The sequence below is a fragment of the Ylistrum balloti genome, unplaced genomic scaffold, assembly GCF_031769215.1.
Source record: "Ylistrum balloti isolate Yb309-2 unplaced genomic scaffold, AGI_CSIRO_Ybal_v1 Utg371134, whole genome shotgun sequence".
NCBI lineage: Eukaryota > Metazoa > Mollusca > Bivalvia > Pectinida > Pectinidae > Ylistrum > Ylistrum balloti.
In genome coordinates this window covers 45,081-57,107 of record NW_026782622.1, presented here as the reverse complement: position 1 = coordinate 57,107, position 12,027 = coordinate 45,081, and positions in this window count along the sequence as shown.

Here is a 12,027-nt window from a genome sequence, read left to right as displayed (position 1 = left end):
ATGGTATGAAATAAATTTGCGTGTTACTCATATATCGAGTATGTCAAACAAAATCAATCCGATGTATTGATTCAATATGTAACACGATGTTCATTTCATTAATCTTTAATTATTGACATGAAGGTGGGCGTGTCTGATGTCCCTGACTGTTTCTGGTTGTTCTGTTGTTTACCTTGTTTTCATTTATGAACGTGGCATTACTTACTCGGATTGACCAAGATTAATATGGCGGGTGTCGTCAATAAAGTAGACGACGCTTTCCCTTCCGTGACAGCTGGTCTTATTCTATATCCACATTTTTAGGAGTAACCTTGTGAATCTTTCTTATTGTTGAGATTTGCTCAAGAATCTTCCGGCTTGAATTTAAATTGAGATTGTGCTGATATGTTAGTATTTTCTTTTGTTTTTTTATGAAGTCTGCATATCGCTAGTCATCTTTAGCAAAATATAGACACTACACAGGTACTTATAATTCAAGATCAGAATTTTATGTCGTGTACTAAGTTTGCCCCCTAATTGTACTATAACCTACGTTGTCAAGTGACAAATTATCCTGGTTTCTTGTTTACTGTACACTATTTTGTATGGGACCCCTCTTAAGACTGTAAAGTGACTCCTACTGGTTTGTTGTCCAATTCAAGAAGTTTTGTAGAGATGTATCTAATCATTTGAATATTGTTTGAAAAAATAATCTTTTTGTTACCTTTCCTGTAAACAAAACGAACTCCGCTTGCTTGATGACTAAGGAAATCCCACCTATACATCCATTTTTAAAGGCGAAGTAATGGGCAATACACTCGGTTGGTACACTAATTGGCCATTTAATTATAAGTATACGGACCTCCCTTGTTTACACTGGACTCCAAAACGACCTAACATCCATATGAGGGAATTTGAATTGCTGTACCGTTTAGTTTTTAAACTAAAATATTATCCAAGTTTCTTGGTGCCCTTTAGGCCAGATAAGCCTTATTGCGATACTGTTTAATCTGGAATAGAAACTAATAGAATTTGATTTTAAAGACTTCCGAAAAGTCTTGTACAATCGTGTACATCCTCTTCTGAAATTCATTTTTTTGTAAAACGCTTCATGTTACCATATTCCATTTTTGTCTAAAGACCCGCCCACATTCTGCAGTTATAGCAGCTTTCTTTTAAAAAAAAAGATGCTGGCGTGTGTTTCATGAAAGGTACGTAAAATAAAATCAAAAGGAAAAAAGGAAAAGAGGTATACTAATGATGAACTTATGCTTTTTCACATTAATATATATTGTTGATATTTTGATATAGCATGTGATATACTGACCACCAAAGTTTTAAAACATGGAAATGGCCGACTGTTGTTCAGCCGCTTACCTCGATTTTTTTCCTACAGAGATACCTAAAAAAGAAAAGCTTCCTCTCAGTTGTAAAATAAACTTAGTGATTCCAATTTCCCTATGGTAAACTTTGTATTTTCATTAAATAATATTGTATGTCTCCCTGACATAGGGGCTTGTTCTCGGTACCATTATCCTCGTTAAAGATGTCGACAGCTGACAGGTAAACTTACACTACAAGGATTCATAAGATGCAGATTAATCACGAATTTGGGGGAATTTCAACGTCGTCACCATGATCTCATTTGGAAATATTTCATTTCCTTGTACCGTAAAGAGATGTGTTCGATGTATATTGCCCGGATGTTGCATTCTTACAAACCTTTGAGAAATCTTTACATGTTTGGCGTCATGGATGAAACAGAAGACGCTTTCCCTTTATGAACTCTGCGTACTTTTTTCAGGGGTCATTGTGTAAATCTTTCTCTCTTTGCATGCTCTGATACCGTTCTATCAATTTTAATGTTTGGATTTACTACGGAAACCAAACAACATCAACGAAATCTCTGTAAAGTCATCAAGCAGCTATTTTATCTCACACGGTACTAAGTTTAGATCGAGGTTACTGAAAAATAATCTAATTTACTTTATCTTTAATATCAACTAACCAAAATCAAATGCAAATTTATATTTAAAAATAAGTTAATGATATGGATAAGTATTCGAAGGCTTGTCATAAACATCAAACCTATCTCTGACTCGAGGAAGTCAGTGTACAGGAAAAAGCTTCGATACACAAACACCACCAAAGTAAAATTACTGCAGGAAAATACTATTTATTTACTTAATTTCATTATAATAAACAGCATCAACAAGGATATGTGATGGTAATATAACAAAATCAACAGGGATATGTGACGGTAATATAGCTAAATATAACTAAATCAACAGGGACATGTAACGGTAATATAGCTAAATATAACAAAATCAACAGGGACATGTGACGGTAATATAGCTAAATATAACAAAATCAACAGGGATATGTGACGGTAATATAGCTAAATATAACAAAATCAACAGGGATATGTGACGGTAATATAGCTAAATACAACAAAATCAACAGGGATATGTGACGGTAATATAGCTAAATATAACAAAATTAACAGGGATATGTGACGGTAATATAGCTAAATACAACAAAATCAACAGGGATATGTGACGGTAATATAGCTAAATATATGTGACGGTAATATAGCTAAATATAACAAAATTAACAGGGATATGTGACGGTAATATAGCTAAATATAACAAAATTAACAGGGATATGTGACGGTAATATAGCTAAATATAACAAATTCAACAGGGATATGTGACGGTAATATAGCTAAATATAACAAAATCAACAGGGATATGTGACGGTAATATAGCTAAATATAACAAAATCAACAGGGATATGTGACGGTAATATAACAAAATCAACAGGGATATGTGACGGTAATATAGCTAAATATAACAAAATCAACAGGGATATGTGACGGTAATATAGCTAAATATAACAAAATCAACAGGGATATGTGACGGTAATATAGCTAAATATAACAAAATTAACAGGGATATGTGACGATAATATAGCTAAATATAACAAAATTAACAGGCATATGTGACGGTAATATAGCTAAATATAACAAAATTAACAGGGATATGTGACGGTAATATAGCTAAATATAACAAAATCAACAGGGATATGTGACGGTAATATAGCTAAATATAACAAAATCAACAGGGATATGTGACGGTAATATAGCTAAATATAACAAAATCAACAGGGATATGTGACGATAATATAGCTAAATATAACAAAATCAACAGGGATATGTGACGGTAATATAGCTAAATATAACAAAATCAACAGGGATATGTGACGGTAATATAGCTAAATATAAAAAAATCAACAGGGATATGTGACGGTAATATAGCTAAATATAACAAAATCAATAGAGATATATGACGGTAATATAGCTAAATATAACAAAATCAACAGGGACATGTGACGGTAATATAGCTAAATATAACAAAATCAATAGAGATATGTGACGGTAATATAGCTAAATATAACAAAATCAATAGAGATATGTGACGGTAATATAGCTAAATATAACAAAATCAACAGGGATATGTGACGGTAATATAGCTAAATATAACAAAATCAACAGGGACATGTGACGGTAATATAGCTAAATACAACAAAATCAACAGGGATATGTGACGGTAATATAGCTAAATATAACAAAATCAACAGGGATATGTGACGGTAATATAGCTAAATATAACAAAATCAACAGGGACATGTGACGGTAATATAGCTAAATATAACAAAATCAACAGAGATATGTGACGGTAATATAGCTAAATATAACAAAATCAACAGGGACATGTGACGGTAATATAACAAAATCAACAGGGATATGTGACGGTAATATAGCTAAATACACAGGGATATGTGACGGTAATATAGCTAAATATAACAAAATTTACAGGGATATGTGACGGTAATATAGCTAAATACAACAGGGATATGTGACGGTAATATAGCTAAATATAACAAATTCAACAGGGATATGTGACGGTAATATAGCTAAATATAACAAAACCAACAGGGATATGTGACGGTAATATAGCTAAATATAACAAAATCAACAGGGACATGTGACGGTAATATAACAAAATCAACAGGGATATGTGACGGTAATATAGCTAAATATAACAAAACCAACAGGGATATGTGACGGTAATATAGCTAAATATAACAAATTCAACAGGGATATGTGACGGTAATATAGCTAAATATAACAAAATCAACAGGGATATGTGACGGTAATATAGCTAAATATAACAAAATCAACAGGGATATGTGACGGTAATATAGCTAAATACAACAGGGATATGTGACGGTAATATAGCTAAATATAACAAATTCAACAGGGATATGTGATAGGTAATATAAAATACAACAAAATCAACAGGGATATGTGACGGTAATATAGCTAAATACAACAAAATCAACAGGGACATGTGACGGTAATATAGCTAAATATAACAAAATCAACAGAGATATGTGACGGTAATATAGCTAAATATAACAAAATCAACAGGGACATGTGACGGTAATATAACAAAATCAACAGGGATATGTGACGGTAATATAGCTAAATATAACAAAATCAACAGGGATATGTGACGGTAATATAGCTAAATATAACAAAATCAACAGGGATATGTGACGATAATATAGCTAAATATAACAAAATCAATAGAGATATGTGACGGTGATATAGCTAAATATAACAAAATCAACAGGGGTATGTGACGGTAATATAACAAAATCAACAGGGATATGTGACGGTAATATAGCTAAATATAACAAAATCAACAGGGATATGTGACGGTAATATAACAAAATCAACAGGGATATGTGACGGTAATATAACAAAATCAACAGGGATAGGTAACGGTAATATAGCTAGATATAACAAAATCAACAGGGATATGTGACGGTAATATCACAAAATCAACAGGGATATGTGACGGTAATATAACAAAATCAACAGGGACATGTGACGGTAATATAGCTAAATACAGCAAAATCAACAGGACATGTGACGGTAATATAGCTAAATACAACAAAAGCAACTGGGATATGTGACGGTAATATAGCTAAATATGTGACGGTAATATAGCTAAATATCAACAACAGGGATATGTAACGATAATATAGCTAGATACAAAAAAATCAACAGGGATATCTGACGGTAATATCACAAAATCAACAGGGATATGTGACGACGGTATAGCTAAATATAACAAAATCAACAGGGATATGTGACGACTGTAATATAGTAAATATAACAAAATCAACAGGGATATGTGACGGTAATATAGCTATATAACAAAATATAGCAACAAAATCAACAGGGATATGTGACGGTAATATAGCTAAATATAACAAAATCAACAGGGATATGTGAATAGCTAAATATAACAAAATAACAGGGATATGTGACGGTAATATAGCTAAATATAACAAATTCAACAGGGATATGTGACGGTAATATAGCTAAATATAACAAAATCAACAGGGATATGTGACGGTAATATAGCTAAATATAACAAAATCAACAGGGATATGTGACGGTAATATAGCTAAATACAACAAAATCAACAGGGACATGTGACGGTAATATAGCTAAATATAACAAAATCAACAGGGATATGTGACGGTAATATAACAAAATCAACAGGGATATGTGACGGTAATATAGCTAAATATAACAAAATCAACAGGGGTATAACAAAATCAACAGGGATATGTGACGGTAATATAGCTAAATATAACAAAATCAACAGGGATATGTGACGATAATATAGCTAAATATAACTAAATCAACAGGGATATGTGACGATAATATAGCTAAATACAACAAAATCAACAGGGATATGTGACGGTAATATAGCTAAATATAACAAAATCAACAGGGATATGTGACGGTAATATAGCTAAATATAACAAAATCAACAGGGATATGTGACGATAATATAGCTAAATACAAAAAAATCAACAGGGATATGTGACGGTAATATAACAAAATCAACAGGGATATGTGACGGTAATATAACAAAATCAACAGGGATATGTGACGGTAATATAACAAAATCAACAGGGATATGTGACGGTAATATAGCTAAATATAACAAAATCAACAGGGACATGTGACGGTAATATAACAAAATCAAAAGGGATATGTGACGGTAATATAACAAAATCAACAGGGATATGTGACTGTAATAGAACAAAATCAACAGGGACATGTGACGGTAATATAGCTAAATATAACAAAATCAACAGGGATATGTGACGATAATATAACAAAACAGGAAAGGAAAGAAAAATTGTTGAAAACATTTATTTTGAAATTAATTTTATCCAAAGTAAAACCCGTTGATTTAACATTTATCATGCTAATATTTAATACAGTGAACAAATAGTTATCTGAGGATTGTGTTGGTTCTATGTTGACCTTTCTGGCATTATTTCATTTAATTGTTGACATTAGAAGTTTTTCATATAATTGTTGTACAGTTCTAGAATTTAAGTCATCTTAAATCCCGAGAAAACGGAATGTCCTGATCGTTTAAAAATGTACAGGTTTCAAATAAGCTTTCAATACCTGACAATATAGCATGCTATTCTCGGTGAAAAACGTGGAAAAAATTTGGACATCAAAATATGGTATTGGGTAATCTTATGCATGGTGAGTTTCTTTTCACAAAAATAAAAATATATCGATTTTGACGCTCTTAAATCACAACAGACAGATTTTTAGCGTAGCCATTATGTTAATGAGATATTATTTTATGGTCTATACATAAGGCTAATGCTATTTTACCAAAACCACCGAAAGACGTCATATTTCTTGATTAATATATCTATTTTGCAATCAAGTACACGACCTCGAGTTTTATCAATGGATTACCTTACGTTTGATAAGAAGAATGTCTAGAACACACATATAGAATTTATGTTCATGTGAATAATAACGAAAAAAATATGCATAAAATGAAATTGGGTAAAATCTTCATCGCAGTTTCATTGAACCTCTGACAATTCTAGAATGAGTATTACAATCTGCCATAAAAAAACATGTGTGATTGTATTTATAAGCATAGTTTGGTAAAACACACACCTTTCAACCTTGAAATTGCACCATGCAACAGAGAAGACAGACACAGATTATACACGTGCATACCAAATAAACAGTACATATGCATTACAATGCAGTACTCTTGTGATTACTGTAACTCCTTTCTGGCAGAAACAAATGAAGAAATACAATGAAAAGGTACCGTACACTCGCAAAATTGATTTTATAAAATGCACTGATGTCACCTCGCAAAAGTCAAATATATTTAAAATTGCATGTGCACTGCCATATCTGTCAATACAACAGATGTAATTTCATTCGGATGGTCGGGTGGCGTATTTGTAACGCACTCTCCTTTCACCTAGCCATCCAGGGTTCGATTCCCAGTAAAAAAAAATGGGTAGGGGTCACCTGTCCGACCACGTGATTTCCCCCGGGTACTCCGGTTTCCTCCCACAATGAGACCCCTCGTGCGCCAACATCCGGGCCAGCATGTGTGATTAGTGTACGTTGCAATATCTTGTTTCGCAATTGTTGTAAAGTTTCAAATAAACGATATGTAATATACATTCAGATCACTAATAACAATAATACATTGTCATAAACATATTGCCAAGAATAAATTGTAGATAAATGAAGAGCACTGAGAAAAAAGGGAAACAACTCTATGAAATAAAGTTATTTTATTTTCACTTTACAGTTAAGAAAGTATATAACCTGCATTACGTCCCCTTCCTTGGAAACGGATAATCATTTGAAAGTGAAATGTTCAATCTCTTGCCATATCATGTATGAATCTTGTATGCTATTGGTTTTATAAATCTTAATCTGGGGGAAGGCTTGGTTTTGAATCATCCATACCTTTGTATAGATAATACAATTCCTGTTTGCTGAACAGGCAGACTTATTTTGAGGCGGGACCTCCTTGTGGTGGCAGGTAGCAACCTCATGAAACAACATAAGATGACATATGCCTTCCAGAGCAATTAAGATATCAAGATATCACAGACCAGTCCGTTTCTCATCTTCCCGAGACTCGGATCTTCACCTTAGGTTACATTGGGCGACGCTGAAACCGACTGTACACTGTGCTGTATGGTTACACTATATTTTCTTATTGCCTATGTACGTTTTTTGTCTTAACAACGAAACACACCGATGATAAAGTTCTATGACAAAAACTCTAAAATGAATATGTCAGGACATTAACCCATGTTTAACAGAACACACGTCACGAACGAGAGAATATTGTATCACATGGTCACTCACAAAATCGGAAGTAAAAAAATCTCAATATGTAAATTGCCCAGCTGGGTTTCTGTAGTTTCAATATCAAAGTGTACAAAGAATTCACCTTTGCATTCTTTCATTTCTATTTTATCTATAAATCTAGATTTCTTTCTGTTTCTATTGAATGGTTCAATCGTCTTCTATACTATCTGCAAATATTTCATCGGTGTTTCTGTATTATTTATAAATAATTCACTTCTATTTTAAAATAGCACAACAAGTATTGCTGAATCTTGGAACGGTAGAGAACATTTTTGTTTATTATTATCAAAGGTTTTATTTGTTTACTATTTCTTAAAGCGTGTAATTTTCTATGAAAATCCAACGAATGGTAACCACATAATTGATATTTGAAAACCATTTAAAAGATATTTATAGGAAAAGATTACTGTTGGCGGATTTGATATAGATTCCAGCAAATAGAAAAATATAATGGTCACAACCATGTGGGACTTAATGGTATGTTTTATAGTATTCAACGCATTTTCCCACAACAACAACAACAACAACTTAAAAATAGATTGATCTGACACGTATGTAGATATATACAGATCACAGTTCCAAAGGATTACACGAATGTTGATTCAGACGTGATGCTGGAAAACAAGAGTATCAAAGTTCCAAATATATTATACAAATGTTGATTCAGACGTGATGCTGGAAAATAAGGGTGTTACAAGTTCCAAATATATTACACAAATGTTGATTCAGACGTGATGCTGGAAAAGAAGGATGTTCCAAGTTCCAAAAAGATTACACAAATATTGATTCAGACGTGATGCTGGAAAATAAGTGTGTGATATGAAACGATGTATCTTGTTGTAAACGATTTCCAGAACAACAACGGAGAATAAAATGACGAAATTACTTGACAACAACTTCAAATAACACCAAAATATTGAATTTTTAATTGATCATAAATTAATTATTCTTAATTCCGTGTATTATCTATAAAAAAAACACACGTAATTGTTACGTAAACAACTATAGCACAGGCGTCTTATCCATAGTATGCATATGTCTATCCCTTGCGTAAAATCAAGTCACTCATGAAAAAATATATTTTCATAAAATAGACACTATGTACTCATATTTTTAGTCTTGGGTTATGCGGTTCATCACTGAATCCAATCACAACTGACAAACGCGGCGTTGTCTTTCCGGAATCACCAACAGATATCACTTATCGTGAAATAGGGAGCTCCCTACTACCTTTATCAATACAAGTAGCGCTGATAGAAAGCCTCTGGATTTTTCTTCACATTGTGTATGGCTCTGTCATTCTGTTTGTCCTCACTAATCGTATCGTTCCAGTTAGAGTTGTAATTTGATTGATGTCGAGACGAGTTTGTTGGATAGTCCATTTCTGATAACCGAGTTTGCTTGTAAGGAGGACGAGTTGGTTGTCCGTAACTTTCGGTGTGAATATCGCTGTAATTATAGTCAGGGGAGCTTCGGTCATAGTACGAGTCTTCATGGAGAGCGGCGCTTTGTTTGAATGGAGGTCGTAGAGGCTTATCATGGTTCTTTCTATTGTCATACTTTGGACTATAGGAATCTCGACTTTGCTTCGATAACGGCGTCTGGGATGTTTTTGTACTCCCAATGTCAGACGCACTGCCGTTACACATTTCCATCCACGGTCCGACAGGTTTCCGTTTGGAGTTTGGTTTGTCATCCTTTGACCCACAGCAGCAGTTCCACAGAATACAACACAAGATGATACCGCCAACGATAGAGCCAAACCCCACGGCCAAGCCTATAATGGCGTCTTGTTCTAATTCCACCATCTGCAACAAGACAACATTGAAATGCAATATTGTAGAGAGTTGGTAATGTAGTTTACAAATAAGAAGATACAAAAGTAAATAATGCAAAGAGAAAACTATCTTTACATGTGATAAAAGAATTTGATTTGAAAAAAATAAAAAAATAAAAAATAAAAAAAGGAAATAGATAACATTGAAAAACATGGAACAAAATAACAATGAAATATACATATAAGCCCGACCAGCCAATAAAAACCAACGTAACAAACAATGATTTTTTTTTTTTGTTTTTGTTTTTTTTATTTTTGTTTTTTTGTTTGTTTTTTTTTTGTTTTTTTATTTATTTATCTATTTTTTGTTTTTGTTTCTTTGTTTTTTTTTTTTGGAGGGGGTGATAGCATATAGTATCTTATCAGAAGTTAAAATTGCCAATTTCAACCAAGTTTAAAGCATCATTATAACATGTAGAAAATATCGAATTTTCACCTTTTTTATTTATTTATTTTTATTTATTAATTTTGTGTGTGTCGTACAAATTTCAGATAGAAAATATGGATGTCCTAGAAAATATAAATGTTTCGAAAAGTATGAACATTGTAGAGAATGTAAACGTTCAAGAATGCCATATGAAGATTCCATACTTCTATCATCTGTCATTTTCTCTATACCTAAGGAACATTTTAAATGATACTAAAACAAACGATGGGTCCCTGAAGAATCTGGTTGCCAGCTCCGCTTTTCAGGAACGGAACTAGGAACTGGAAACCAACTTCAGGCTTCCGACAAAAAGTTGTATAGTTTCCTGTCAATTTTAAACAATATTACGTAACAATCAAACAGGACAAGCAACCAAGAATTGATGGTTGTGATAGAGTCAGATCGTTTAAGATATTGTAAGTTGTCTCCCTTGTTGACTAGAATTATTCCATAGGGAAAGGTTTCAATTATCTAGTATATGTCGATATCCATTTAAACATTTCTTGGAGTACATGTCACTTTGTAATCCTACCTTAGTACATTTATAGTATATACACTATCATCAAATGTCATGATGATAGCACTGTGCTTAAAAAACTTTGCGTTGTTAAGAAAACACCGATTTTCGGAAATAAGAAAATCACCGTTTTTTGAAAGAGATGAATTTCTTGTTGAAATTACCGAGATCAGTGACAACTGTGTATTTGCTCCACAAACAGTTTATTTTTCGAAGATTTAATTTAAAATATTTTCATGTTATTGACGCTATGATAAAACTTTAATTAAGTTTCAACTAGTATAGTAATTAGCTGTCAAGGATGCATTGGTATAAATGCCTTTACAATTGTGTTTAAACTGTTGGCGTTGTTTATCACACATTACTAGATCCAATATGTGAAACCATGAACGAAAACCCTTGATGTTTTAAACAAGAAAAACAACCTTTTCGAGCTCTCCAATATTGAAACAATAGCACATATTGACGATAATCCTTTTGTTGAATAAGTGTATCAAATGATTGTCATCTGATATATTCGTGTTGTTTTTAATTCACAAAGAACATACTAATTATTTAGTGATATTAAAAACAAATTATTTTCTTTGCATTAATCATGCCGGCAAAACATTATGGGACGTAATAATGTTATATCGACTTAAGTATCTTTCCAGCTGTTCAACATGATTATCAGGTAATATTCACACCGGGTATACGTGATTCGTATGGAATTACTACCCTAAGTACGATCGTAGGTACAATGGAAAGCAGTGAAATACAGTGTACATCAAGTCAGGACTTGAAACTGGCAAGAACATACCAAGAGATTAAGAAAACGTTCTGGCGGTTGATAGGAAAAATTGCAATACATTGTGAAAAAACACAGACTGGGAGAGCTGTACATTACAAAACTGTCGATAAAATCAATCTCTCCAAGAATTATGAATTACGGGAACACGACCGTGCATAAAGGTTCC